The sequence below is a fragment of the Arachis hypogaea genome, chromosome 16 (assembly GCF_003086295.3).
Source record: "Arachis hypogaea cultivar Tifrunner chromosome 16, arahy.Tifrunner.gnm2.J5K5, whole genome shotgun sequence".
Classification (NCBI taxonomy): domain Eukaryota; kingdom Viridiplantae; phylum Streptophyta; class Magnoliopsida; order Fabales; family Fabaceae; genus Arachis; species Arachis hypogaea.
The window spans coordinates 43,050,382-43,065,151 of NC_092051.1; the positions used below are offsets into that span (position 1 = coordinate 43,050,382).

A 14,770-nucleotide genomic window follows, 5' to 3' on the forward strand; every position below is an offset into this window, starting at 1 on the left:
TATCCATTGAGGTTCAGAATGATTGGCATCTATAGGAACTTCAGATTTTGAATAGTGTTATTGACTCTCCTAGTTCAGTATGATGATTCTTGAACACAGCTTCTTTATGAATCTTGGCCGTGGCCCTAAGCACTTTGTTTTCCAGTATTACCACCGGATACATAAATGCCACAGACACATAATTGGGTGAACCTTTTCAGATTGTGACTCAGCTTTGCTCAAGTCCCCAATTAGAGGTGTCTAGGGTTCTTAAGCACACTCTTTGTTTTTGCTTTGGACCTTGACTTTAACCGCTCAGTCTCAAGTTTTCACTTGACACCTACACGCCACAAGCACATGGTTAGGGACAGCTTGGTTTAGCCGCTTAGACCAGGATTTTATTCCTTTAGGCCCTCCTATCCACTGATGCTCAAAGCCTTGGGATCCTTTTTATTTGCCCTTGCCTTTTGGTTTTAAGGGTTATTGGCTTTTTCTGCTTGCTTTTTCTTTTTCTTTCTATTATTATTTTTTTTTCTACATTTTTTTTTCGCCTATTTTTTTTTCTGCAAGCTTTGTTCTTTGCTGCTTTTTCTTGCTTCAAGAATCATTTTTATGATTTTTCAGATTATCAAATAACATGTCTCCTAGTCATCATTCTTTCAAGAGCCAACATATTTAACATTCTTAAACAACAACTTCAAAAGACATATGCACTGTTCAAGCATACATTCAGAAAACAAAAAGCATTGTCACCACATCAATATAATTAAACTGAGTTCAAAGATAAATTCGAAACTCATGTACTTCTTGTTCTTTTGAATTAAAACATTTTTCATTTAAGAGAGGTGATGGATTCATAGGACATTCATATCTTTAAGACAGAGTTACTAACTACTAATGATCATGTAATGAAGACAAAAACACAGATAAGCATATAGAAAACGAAAAAACAGAGAAAGTAAGAACAAGGAATGAGTCCACCTTGGTGATGTCCTTGAGCTCTTCTATGTCTCTTCCTTGTCTTTGCTGCTCCTCCTTCATTGCTTTTAGATCTTCTCTGATTTCATGAAGGATGATGGAGTGCTCTTGATGTTCCACCCTTAGTTGCTTCCAATAATTGTGTGGAAGAAGATGTATCCCCTGAGGTATCTCAGGGATCTCTTGATTTGCAGTCAAATGTTCTACCACTGAGCTATAGACCCTTGATGGAAGCTTTTGTCTTCCCTTTCCTTCTTTCTAGAGGCTTCTCTGGCCTTAGGTGCCATCAATGGTTATGGAAAAAAACAAAAAAAGCTATGCTTTTTACCACACCAAACTTAGAATGTTGCTCGCCCTCGAGCAAAAGAAGAAAGACTGAAGAATAAGAAGAAGATATGGAGGAGATGGATGGGAGTGTGTGTTCGGCCATATGGGTGGGATTGGGTGGGAGAGAGATGTTGAATTTTGAAGGTAGTGGGTGTATGGATGTGAGTGGTAATTGGAAAGTAGAAGGGATGATCATGAATGGGAAGAGAGATGATGAGGTAGGTGGGGATCCTGTGGGGTCCACAGATCCTGAGATGATCCTGTGGGGTCCACAGATCCTGAGGTGTCAAGGCATTTACATCCCTGCACCAAATTAGGCATGTAAAATGCCCTTGCACACAACTCTGGGCGTTCAGCGCCAGGTTGGTGCCCCTTTTGGGCGTTCAACGCCCCTTTGCTGCCATTTCTGGCGTTGAACGCCAGAACCATGCTTGTTCTGGGCGTTCAGCGCCAGGATGCTCCCATTCTGGGCGTTCAGCGCCAGAACTATGCTTTGTTCTGGCGTTTGAACGCCAGACAGATGCTCCTCCAGGGTGTGATTTTTCTTCTGCTGTTTTTGATTCCGTTTTTGAATTTTTTGTTTATTTTGTGACTCCACATGATCATGAACCTAAGAAAACATGAAAAACAATAAAAATAAGAATTAGATAAACATTGGGTTGCCTCCCAACAAGCGCTTCTTTAATGTCAATAGCTTGACAGTGGGCTCTCATGGAGCCTCACAGATGTGCAGAGCTTTGTTGAGACTTTCCAACACCAAACTTAGAGTTTGGTTGTGGCCTCCTAACACCAAACTTAGAGTTTGACTGTGGGGGCTCTGGTTGACTCTGCTTTGAGAGAAGCTTTTCATGCTTCCTCTCCATGGTTGCAGAGGGAGATCCTTGAGTTTTGAATACAAGGGAGTTCTCATTCCATTGAAGGACTATTTCACCTCTGTCAACATCAATCACAGCTCTTGCTGTGGCCAGGAAAGGTCTTCCTAGGATGATGGATTCATCCTCTTCCTTTCCAGTATCCAGGACTATGAAATCAGTAGGGATGTAAAGGCCCTCAACTTTTACCAATACATCTTCTACGTGTCCATAAGCCTGTCTTCTTGAGCTGTCTGCCATCTCTAGTGAGATTTTAGCAGCTTGCACCCCATAGATTCCCAGTTTCTCTATTACAGAGAGGGGCATGAGGTTTATACCTGAACCAAGGTCACACAGAGCTTTGAAGATCATGGTGCCTATGGTACAAGGTAGTATGAACTTTCCAGGATCCTGTCTCTTCTGAGGTAATGTCAGTTGATCCAGATCACTTAGTTCATTGATGAACAAGGGAGGTTCAACTTCCCAAGCATCAATGCCAAACAATTTGGCATTTAGCTTCATGATTGCACCAAGAAACTTGGCAGTTTGCTCTTTAGTAACATCCTCATTCTCTTCAGAAGAGGAATACTCATCAGAGCTCATGAAGGGCATAAGGAGGTTCAATGGAATCTCTATGGTCTCTAGATGAGCCTCAGAGTCCTTTGGTTCCTCAGAGGGAAGCTCCTTATTGACCACTGGACGTCCCAGGGGGTCTTCCTCCTTGGGATTCACGTCCTCTCCTCTCCTCACAGGTTCGGCCATGGCGCTTATGTCAATGGCCTTGCACTCTCCTTTTGTGTTCCCTTCTGTATTGCTTGGGAGAGTACTAGGAGGGATTTCAGTGATCCTTTTACTCAGCTGGCCCACTTGTGCTTCCAGATTTCTAATGGAAGACCTTGTTTCATTCATGAAACTTACAGTGGCCTTAGATAGATCAGAGACTAGATTTGCTAAATTAGAAGCATTTTGTTCAGAGTTCTCTGTCTGTTGCTGAGTTGATGATGGAAAAGGCTTGCTATTGCTAAACCTGTTTCTTCCACCATTATTAAAGCCTTGTTGAGGCTTTTGATCCTTCCATGAGAAATTTGGATGATTTCTCCATGTTGAGTTATAGGTGTTTCCATAAGGTTCACCTAAGTAATTTACCTCTGCTATTGCAGGGTTCTCAGGATCATAGGCTTCTTCTTCAGAAGATGCCTCTTGAGTACTGTTGGATGCAGCTTGCATTCCATGCAGACTCTGAGAAATCATATTGACTTGCTGAGTCAATATTTTATTCTGAGCCAATATGGCATTCAGAGTATCAACCTCAAGAACTCCCTTCTTCATAGGCGTCCCATTACTCACAGGATTCCTTTCAGAAGTGTACATGAACTGGTTATTAGCAACCATGTCAATGAGTTCTTGAGCTTCTGCAGGCGTTTTCTTTAGGTGAATGGATCCACCTGCAGAGGTGTCCAATGACATCTTAGATAACTCAGACAGACCATCATAGAATATATCCAGGATGGTCCATTCTGAAAGCATGTCAGAAGGACACTTTTTGGTCAACTGTTTGTATCTTTCCCAAGCTTCATAGAGAGATTCACCTTCTTTCTGTCTGAAGGTTTGAACATCCGCTCTAAGCTTGCTCAGCTTTTGAGGAGGAAAGTACTTGGCTAAGAAAGCCGTGACCAGCTTATCCCAAGAGTTCAGGCTGTCTTTGGGTTGAGAATCCAACCATAATCTAGCTCTGTCTCTTACAGCAAAAGGGAAAAGCATGAGCCTGTAGACTTCAGGATCTATTCCATTAGTCTTAACAGTATCACATATCTGCAAGAATTCAGTCAAGAACTGAAAAGGATCTTCAGATGGAAGTCCATGAAACTTGCAGTTCTGCTGCATCAGAGAAACTAACTGAGGTTTCAGCTCAAAGTTGTTTGCTCCAATGGCAGGAATGGAGATGCTTCTTCCATGTAAATTGGAATTAGGTGCAGTGAAGTCACCAAGCATCTTCCTTATATTATTATTATTTTCAGCTGCCATCTCCTCTGCCTGTTTGAAAATTTCTGAAAGGTTATCTCTAGATTGTTGTATTTTAGCTTCTCTTAATTTTCTCTTCAGAGTCCTTTCAGGTTCTGGATCTGCTTCCACAAGAATGTTCTTATCCTTGCTCCTGCTCATACAAGGAAGAATGGACAGAAAAAATAATAATAATAATAATAGAGATCCTTTATACCACAGTATAGGGATCCCTTTGTAAGTAGAAGAAGAGGGGGAGATAAAGGATGTGATGTAAAGGAAGAAACACAGCTGTGAGGATTGGAATGTGAGATGAGATGTTAGGACATGAATAAATAGAATGAGATGGGGGAGGAATAATTTTCGAAAATTATTTTGAAAAAGAGTTAGTGATTTTTGAAATTGGTTTTTGAAAATTAGTTAGTATTTTTCGAAAATTTTTGAATTCAAAAATAAAAATAAAAATAATTAGTTAATTAAAAAGAAATTTTTGAAAAAGGGAGAGATATTTTCGAAAATTAGAGAGAGAGAGAGTTAGTTAGGTAGTTTTGAAAAAGTTAAGAAACAAACAAAAAGTTAGTTAGTTAGTTGAAACAAATTTTGAAAAGATAAGAAGTTAGGAAGTTAGAAAAGATATTTTGAAAAGATATTTTTGAAAAAGATAAGATAAGAAGATATTTTTGAAAAGATATAATTGAAAGTAGTTTTGAAAAAGATTTGATTTTTTTAAAATCACAATTAATGACTTGATTCATAAGAAATCACAAGATATGATTCTAGAACTTAAAGTTTGAATTTTTCTTAACAAGAAAGTAACAAACTTCAAATTTTTGAATCAAAACATTAATTGATTATGTTATTTTCGAAAATTTGGTACAAAAATAAGAAAAAGATTTTTGAAAAATATTTTTGGAATTTTCGAAAATAACTAAGAATTTTGAAAAAGATTTGATTTTTAAAAAAAGATTTTGAAAAAGATATGATTTTCAAATTGAAAATTTGATTTGACTCATTGGCAACAACTTGATTTTAAAAATTTTTGAAAAAGTCAACTCAAATTTTCGAATTTGATGAGAGAAAAAGGGAAAGATATTTTTTTTTTTTGATTTTTGAAACTTTTATGAAAAACATGAAAATTATGCAATGCATGAAATTTTTAGATCAAAACATGTGATGCATGCAAGAATGCTATGAATGTCAAGATGAACACCAAGAACACTTTGAATGCCAAGATGAACATCATAGACACAATTTTGAAAAACTTTTAATGCAAAGAAAACATGCAAGACACCAAACTTAGAATTCTTTAATGCTTACGCACTAAGAATTCAAGAATGCATATGATAAACATGAAAAGACACAAAACAAAAAATCATCAAGATCAAACAAGAAGACTTACCAAGAACAACTTGAAGATCATGAAGAACACTATGAATGCATGATATTTTCGAAAAAATGCAAGATGCATATGCAAGTGACACCAAACTTATGATATGACTCAAGACTCAAACAAAAAACATGAAATATTTTTTATTTTTGTGATTTTGTAAATTTTTTTGGATTTTTATTTTATATTTTTCGAAAAATTATTTTGAAAAAGAAAAATAAGGATTCCAAAATTTTTAATATGAATTCCAGGAATCTTATGCTCTAAAGCTCCAATCAAAGGGTCAGGCATGGCTTAATAGCCAGCTAAGCTTTAGCATATAATTACATGGACTGGAGTGATTAGTTGAATACCAATCCCAAAGCAGTTTGGGTATGGCTTTACAGCCAAATAGGATTCAACATGTTTCATGAAACACTAGAATTCATTCTTAAAAATCTTGAAGCCATAGAATAATTTATTTTTGAAAACATTATTTTTATTATTTTATTTTATTTTATCTTTTTTTTTTCGAAAACAAAAGAAAAATTTTTGAAAGCTTTTTGAAAAATTTTTGAATACAAAGCAAAAAGAAAATTACCTAATCTGAGCAACAAGATGAACCGTCAGTTGTCCAAACTCAAACAATCCCCGGCAACGGCGCCAAAAACTTGGTGGACGAAATTGTGTTCCATGTTCTTTGTAGAGTAACAATATATAATTGTATGGAATCATTATTATGGCTCTTTACTATGTGTGGACACAACTCCGTTCAACTAACCAGCAAGTGTACTGGGTCGTCCAAGTAATAAACCTTACGTGAGTAAGGGTCGATCCCACAGAGATTGTTGGCTTGAAGCAAGCTATGGTCACCTTGCAAATCTCAGTCAGGCGGATTTAAACATGATATTTTATTAGATTAAAATGAACAATAAAAGGGATAGAGATACTTATGTAGATTCATTGGCAGGGATTTCAGATAAGCGAATGGAGATGCTTTTCGTTCCTCTGAACCTCTGCTTTCCTGCTATCTTCATCCAATCAGTCTTACTCCTTTCCATGGCTGGCTGTATGCAAGGGCATCACCCTTGTCAGTGGCTACATCCCCTCCTCTCAGTGAATCTTATGCTCACGCACCCTGTCACGGCACGGCTATTCATCTGTCGGTTCCCGATCATGCTGGAATAGGATTCACCCTCCTTTTGCGTCTGTCACTAATGCCCAGCACTCGCGAGTTTGAAGCTCGTCACAGTCATTCAATCATTGCTACTCAGAATACCACAGACAAGGTTTAGACCTTCCGGATTCTCTTGAATGCCGCCATCATTCTAGCTTACGCCACGAAGATTCTGGTTAGGAGATCTAAGAGATACTCATTCTAGCTTAATTCATGTAGAACGGAAGTGTTTGTCAGGCACGCGTTCATAAGGGAGAAGGATGATGAGCGTCACACATAATCATCACCTTCATCACGTTCTTGGGTGCGAATGGATATCTTAGAAACGAAATAAGAAGAATTGAATAGAAAACAGTAGTACTTTGCATTAATCTTTGAGGAACAGCAGAGCTCTACACCTTAATCTATGGAGTGTAGAAACTCTACCGTTGAAAATACATAAGTGAAGGTCCAGGCATGGCCGAGATGGCCAGCCCCTCTGATCTAAGAACCAGGCGTCCAAAGATGTCTAATACAATAGTAAGAGGTCCTATTTATAATAAACTAGTCACTAGGGTTTACATGAGTAAGTAATTGATGTATAAATCCACTTCCGGGGCCCACTTGGTGTGTGTTTGGGCTGAGCTTAAGTGTAGCAAGTGCAGAGGCCATTTGTGGAGTTGAACGCCAGTTTCTGTGCCAGTTTGGGCGTTCAACTCTGGTTTTGGATCCTTTTCTGGCGCTGGACACCAGATTTGGGCAGAAGGCTGGCGTTGAACGCCAGTTTACGTCGTCAATTCTTGGCCAAAGTATGGACTATTATACATTGCTGGAAAGCCCTGGATGTCTAATTTCCAACGCAATTGGAAGCGCGCCATTTCGAGTTCTGTAGCTCCAGAAAATCCACTTTGAGTGCAGGGAGGTCAGAATCCAACAGCATCAGCAGTCCTTTTTCAACCTCTGAATCTGATTTCTGCTCAAGTCCCTCAATTTCAGCCAGAAAATACCTGAAATCACAGAAAAACACACAAACTCATAGTAAAGTCCAGAAATGTGAATTTAACACAAAATCTATTAAAAACATCCCTAAAAGTAACTAGATCCTACTAAAAACATACTAAAAACAATGTCAAAAAGCGTATAAATTATCCGCTCATCACTTCACTACACCTAATTCCAATTTACATGAAAGAAGCATCTCCATTCCTACCATTGGAGCAATCACTTTTGAGCTGAAACCTCAGCTAGTTTCTCTGATGCAGCAGAACTGCAAGTTTCATGGACTTCCATCTGAAGATCCTTTTTAGTTCTTAACTGAATTCTTGCAGATCTGTGATACTGTTAAGACTAATGGAGTAAATCCTGAAGTCTACAGGCTCATGCTTTTTCCTTTTGCTGTAAGAGACAGAGCTAGAATATGGTTGGACTCTCAACCTAAAGACAGCCTGAACTCATGGGATAAGCTGGTCATGGCTTTCTTAGCCAAGTTCTTTCCTCCTCAAAAGCTGAGCAAACTTAGAGCTGATGTTCGAACATTCAGACAAAAAGAAGGTGAATCCCTCTATGAAGCTTGGGAAAGATACAAACAGCTGACCAAAAAGTGTCCTTCTGATATGCTTTCAGAATGGACCATCCTGGATATATTCTATGATGGTTTATCTGAGCTATAAAAGATGTTATTAGATACTTCTGCAGGTGGGTCCATTCACCTAAAGAAAACGCCTGCAGAAGCTCAAGAACTCATTGACATGGTTGCTAATAACCAGTTCATGTACACTTCTGAGAGGAATCCTGTGAGTAATGGGACGACTCAGAAGAAGGGAGTTCTTGAAGTTGATACTCTAAATGCCATATTGGCTCAGAACAAAATATTGACTCAGCAAGTCAATATGATTTCTCGGAGTCTGAATGGAATGCAAGCTGCATCCAACAGTACTCAAGAGGCTTCTTATGAAGAAAAAGCTTATGATCCTGAAAACCCTGCAATAGCAGAGGTGAATTACTTAGGTGAACCTTATGGGAACACCTATAATCCATCATGGAGAAATCATCCAAATCTCTCATGGAAGGATCAAAGGCCTCAACAAGGCTTTAATAATGGTGGAAGAAATAGGTTTAACAATAGCAAGCCCTTTCCACCATCCACTCAGCAACAGACAGAGAATTCTGAGCAGAATCCATCTAGCTTAGCAAATTTAGTCTCTGATCTATCTAAGGCCACTGTGAGTTTCATGAATGAAACAAGGTATTCCATTAGAAATTTGGAAGCACAAGTGGGCCAGCTGAGTAAAAGGATCACTGAAATCCCTCCTAGTACTCTCCCAAGCAATACATAAGAAAATCCAAAAGGAGAGTGCAAGGCCATTGAATTAATTACCATGGCTAAACCCACAAGAGAGGAGAAGAACGTGAATCCTAAGGAGGAAGACCTCCTGGGACGTCCAGTGATTAATAAGGAGCTTCCCTCTGAGGAACCTAAGGAATCTGAGGCTCATCTAGAGACCATAGAGATTCCATTGAACCTCCTTATGCCCTTCATAAGCTCTGATGAGTATTCTTCTTCTGAAGAGAATGAAGATGTTACTAAAGAGCAAGCTGCCAATTTCCTTGGTGCAATCATGAAGCTGAATGCCAAATTATTTGGTATTGAGACTTGGGAAGATGAACCTCCCTTGTTCACCAATGAACTAAGTGATATGGATCAACTGACATTGCCTCAGAAGAAACAGGATCTTGGAAAGTTCATAATACCTTGTACCATAGGCACCATGATCTTTAAGGCTCTGTGTGACCTTGGTTCAGGGATAAACCTCATGCCTCTCTCTGTAATAGAGAAACTGGGAATCTATGGGGTGCAAGCTGCTAAAATCTCATTAGAGATGGCAAACAATTTAAGAAAACAGGCTTATGGACAAGTAGAGGACGTATTAGTAAAGGTTGAAGGCCTTTACATCCCTGCTGATTTCACAGTCCTAGACACTGGAAAGGAAGAGGATGAATCCATCATCCTAGGAAGACCTTTCCTAGCCACAGCAAGAGCTGTGATTGATGTGGACAGAGGAGAATTGATCCTTCAATTAAATAAGGACAACCTTATGTTTATAACTCAAGGATCTCTCTCTGCATCCATGGAGAGGAAGCATAAAAAGCTTCTCTCAAAGCAGAGTCAAACAAAGCCCCCACAGTCAAACTCTAAGTTTGGTGTTGGGAGGCCACAACCAAACTCTAAGTTTGGTGTCAAATCCCCATATCCAAACTCTAAGTTTGGTGTTGGGAGGTCTCAACAAAGCTCTGCACATCTGTGAGGCTCCATGAGAGCCCACTGTCAAGCTATTGACATTAAAGAAGCGCTTGTTGGGAGGCAACCAAATTTTTATTTATCTAACTATATTTTTCTTAGTTATATGTCTTTATAGGTTCATGATCATGTGGAGTCACAAAATAAATATAAAAATTGAAAACGGAATCAAAAATAGCAGAAGAAAAATCACACCCTGGAGGAAGACCTTACTGGCGTTTAAACGCCAGTAAGAAGCATGTTTTGGGCATTCAACGCCAGAACAGAGCATGGTTCTGGCGCTGAACGCCAGAAATGGGCAGCATCTGGGCGTTTGAACGCAAGAAATGCACCCTGGAGGAGAGCTGGCGCTGAACGCCCAGAACAAGCACCAACCTGGCACTGAACGCCCAGAGTTGTGTGCAAGGGCATTTTACATGCCTAATTTGGTGCAAGGTTGTAAATCCTTGAACACCTCAGGATCTGTGGACCCCACAGGATCACCTCAGGATCTGTGGACCCCACAGGATCCCCACCTACCTCCACTCACTTCTTCTCACCCCTCTTTCACACAATCCTATAAACACTCTTCCCCAAAACCCTTCACCAATCACCTCAATCTCTCTTCCCCATAAACCTACCTCATAAACTCCACCTACCTTCAAAATTCAAAATCAATTTCCCACCCAAACCCACCCTAAATGGCCGAACCTTCACCCCTCCTCCCATCCCTATATATAACCCTCCATTCTTCCTCATTTTCACACAACACAACCCTCTCTTCTCTTCTTGGCCGAAACACAACCCCTTCTCCCTCTCCTCTATTTCTTCTTCTTCTTCATCTATTCTTTCTTCTCTTGCTCGAGGGCGAGCAAAATTCTAAGTTTGGTGTGGTAAAAGCATAAGCTTTTTGTTTTTCCATTACCATTGATGGCACTGAAGACCGGAGAATCCTCTAGAAAAGGAAATGGGAAGACAAAAGCTTCCACCTCCGAGTCATGGGAGATGGAAAGGTTCATCTCCAAAGCCCATCAAGACCACTTCCATGATGTTGTGGCCAAGAAGAAGGTGATCCACGAGGTCCCTTTCAAACTCAAGAGAAATGAGTATCCGGAGATCCGACATGAAATCCAAAGAAGAGGTTGGGAAGTTCTAACAAACCCCATCCAACAAGTCGGTATCTTAATGGTTCAAGAGTTCTATGCCAATGCATGGATCACTAAGAACCATGATCAAAGTAAGAACCCGAATCCAAAGAATTATATTACAATGGTTCGGGGGAAATACCTAGATTTTAGTCCGGAAAATGTGAGGTTGGCGTTTAACTTGCCTATGATGCAAGGAGATGTACGCCCCTACACTAGAAGGGTCAACTTTAATCAAAGGTTGGACCAAGTCCTTATGGACATATGTGTGGAAGGAGCTCAATGGAAGATTGACTCCAAAGGCAAGCTGGTTCAACTAAGAAGACTGGACCTCAAGCCTGTGGCTAGAGGATGGTGGGAGTTCATCCAACGCTCCATCATCCCCACTAGCAACCGATCTGAAGTTACTGTGGATCGGGCCATCATGATCCATAGCATCATGATTGGGGAGGAAGTAGAAGTTCATGAAGTCATCTCCCTTGAACTCTACAAAATAGCCGAAAAGTCATCCCCCATGGCAAGGCTAGCTTTTCCTCATCTTATTTGCCATCTATGTTACTCAGCTGGAGCTTCCATAGAAGGAGACATTCCCATTGAGGAAGAGAAGCCCATCACTACGAAAAAGATGGAGCAAGCAAGAGAGCCCATTCATGGAGCTCAAGAGGCGCATGAATCTCATCACCATGAGATCCCGAAGATGCCTCAAATGCATTTTCCTCCACAAAACTATTGGGAGCAAATCAATACCTCCCTAGGAGAATTAAGTTCCAACATGGGACAATTAAGGGTGGAACATCAAGAGCACTCCATCAACCTTCATGAAATTAGAGAAGATCAAAAAGCAATGAGGGAGGAGCAACAAAGACAAGGAAGAGACATAGAAGAGCTCAAGGACATCATTGGTTCCTCAAGAAGGAAACGCCACCATCACTAAGGTGGATTCATTCCTTATTCTTATTTCTTCTGTTTTTCATTTTCTATGTTATGTGCTTATCTATGTTTGTGTCTTCATTACATGATCAGTAGTAGTTAGTAACTATGTCTTAAAGTTATGAATGTCCTATGAATCCATCACCTCTCTTAAATGAAAAATGTTTTAATTCAAAAGAACAAGAAGTACATGAGTTTTGAATTTATCCTTGAACTTAGCTTAATTATATTGATGTGGTGACAATGCTTCTTGTTTTCTGAATGAATGCTTGAACAGTGCATATGTCTTTTGAAGTTGTTGTTTAAGAATGTTAAATATGTTGGCTCTTGAAAGAATGATGACTAAGAGACATGTTATATGATAATCTGAAAAATCATAAAAATGATTCTTGAATCAAGAAAAAGAAGCAAAGAACAAAGCTTGCAGAAAAAAATAGAAAGAAAAAAGAAAAAGCAAGCAGAAAAAGCCAAAAGCTCTTAAAACCAAGAGGCAAGAGAAAAAAGCCAATAGCCCTTAAAACCAAAAGGCAAGGGTAAATAAAAAGGATCCCAAGGCTTTGAGCATCAGTGGATAGGAGTGCCTAAAGGAATAAAATCCTGGTCTAAGCGGCTAAACCAAGCTGTCCCTAACCATGTGCTTGTGGCGTGAAGGTGTCAAGTGAAAACTTGAGACTGAGCGGTTAAAGTCAAGGTCCAAAGCAAAAAAAAAAAAGGGAGTGTGCTTAAGAACCCTGGACACCTCTAATTGGAGACTCTAGCAAAGCTGAGTCACAATCTGAAAAGGTTCACCCAATTATGTGTCTGTGGCATTTATGTATCCAGTGGTAATACTGGAAAACAAAGTGCTTAGGGCCACGGCCAAGACTCATAAAATAGCTGTGTTCAAGAATCATCATACTGAACTGGGAGAGTCAATAACATTATTTGAACTCTGAGTTCCTATAGATGCCAATCATTCTGAACCTCAATGGATAAAGTGAGATGCCAAAACTATTCAAGAGGCAAAAAGCTACAAGTCCCGCTCATCTGATTAGAGCTATGTTTCACTGATAGTTTGGAATTTATAGTATATTCTCTTTTTTTTATCCTATTTGATTTTCAGTTGCTTGGGGACAAGCAACAATTTAAGTTTGGTGTTGTGATGAGCAGATAATTTATACGCCTTTTGGCATTGTTTTTAGTATGTTTTTAGTAGGATCTAGTTACTTTTAGGGATTTTTCCTTAGTTTTTATGTTAAATTCACATTTCTGGACTTTACTATGAGTTTGTGTGTTTTTCTGTGATTTCAGGTATTTTCTGGCTGAAATTGAGGGACTTGAGCAAAAATCAGATTCAGAGGTTGAAGAAGGACTGCTGATGCTGTTGGATTCTGACCTCCCTGCACTCAAAGTGGATTTTCTGGAGCTAGAAAACTCAAAATGGCGCGCTTCCAATTGCGTTGAAAAGTAGACATCCAGGGCTTTCCAGCAATGTATAATAGTCTATACTTTGGCCGATTTTATACGACGTAAAAGGGCGTTGAACGCCAGTTCTACGCTGCTGTCTAGAGTTAAACGCCAGAAACAAGTCACAAACCAGAGTTGAACACCAGAAATACGTTACAACCTGGCGTTCAACTCCAGAAAGAGCCTCTGCTCGTGTAACATTCAAGCTCAGCCCAAGCACACACCAAGTGGGCCCCGGAAGTGGATTTATGCATCAATTACTTACTTCTGTAAACCCTAGTAGCTAGTTTATTATAAATAGGACTTTTTACTATTGTATTAGACATCTTTGGATTATCTTTTGATCTTTGGACGCCTGGTTCTTAGATCAGAGGGGCTGGCCATTCGGCCATGCCTGAACGTTTCACTTATGCATTTTCAAACGGTAGAGTTTCTACACTCCACAGATTAAGGTGTGGAGCTCTGTTGTTCCTCAAAGATTAATGCAAAGTACTATTGTTTTCTATTCAATTCATCTTATTTCGCTTCTAAGATATTCATTCGCACTTCAACCTGAATGTGATGAACGTGACAATCATCATCATTCCCTATGAACGCGTGCCTGACAACCACTTCCGTTCTACATTAGATTGAATGAGTATCTCTTAGATCTCTAAATTAGAATCTTCGTGGTATAAGCTAGATTGATGGCGGCATTCATGAGAGTTCAGAAAGTCTAAACCTTGTCCGTGGTATTCCGAGTAAGACTCTGGGATTGAATGACTGTGACGAACTCAAAACTCGCGAGTGCTGGGCGTAGTGACAGACGCAAAAGGATAGTAAATTCTATTCCAGTATGATCGAGAACCTCCATGATGATTAGCCATGCAGTGACAGCGCATCGGACCATTTTCACAGAGAGGAATAGGATGCAACCAACGACAAGGGTGATGCCTCCAGACGATTAGCCGTGCTGTGACAGAGCATTTGGACCATTTTCCCGAGAGGATTGAAAGTAGCCAGTGGCACCGGTGACATCCTTACATAAAGCCAGCCATAGAAAGGAGTAAGACTGATTGGATGAAGACAGCAGGAAAGCAGAGGTTCAGAGGAACGATTGTATCTCCATACGCTTATCTGAAATTCTCACCAATGATTTACATAAGTATTTCTATCCTTCTTTTATTACTTATTTTCGAAAACCCCATTACTATTTTATATCTGCCTGACTGAGATTTACAAGGTGACTATAGCTTGCTTCATACCAACAATCTCCGTGGGATTCGACCCTTACTCACGTAAGGTTTATTACTTGGACGACCCAGTGCACTTGCT

At 39.7% G+C, this 14,770-nt stretch overlaps 1 non-coding gene across 1 annotated transcript; it reads right to left on the reverse strand.

Moving 5' to 3' along the window:
* Positions 1-8,169: 8,169 nt before the first annotated feature.
* Positions 8,170-8,277, reverse strand: LOC112761651 (small nucleolar RNA R71). The gene has a single exon (XR_003182037.1). It is a non-coding gene; the product is annotated as a small nucleolar RNA R71 (small nucleolar RNA).
* Between the last annotated feature and the right edge of the window lie 6,493 nt (positions 8,278-14,770).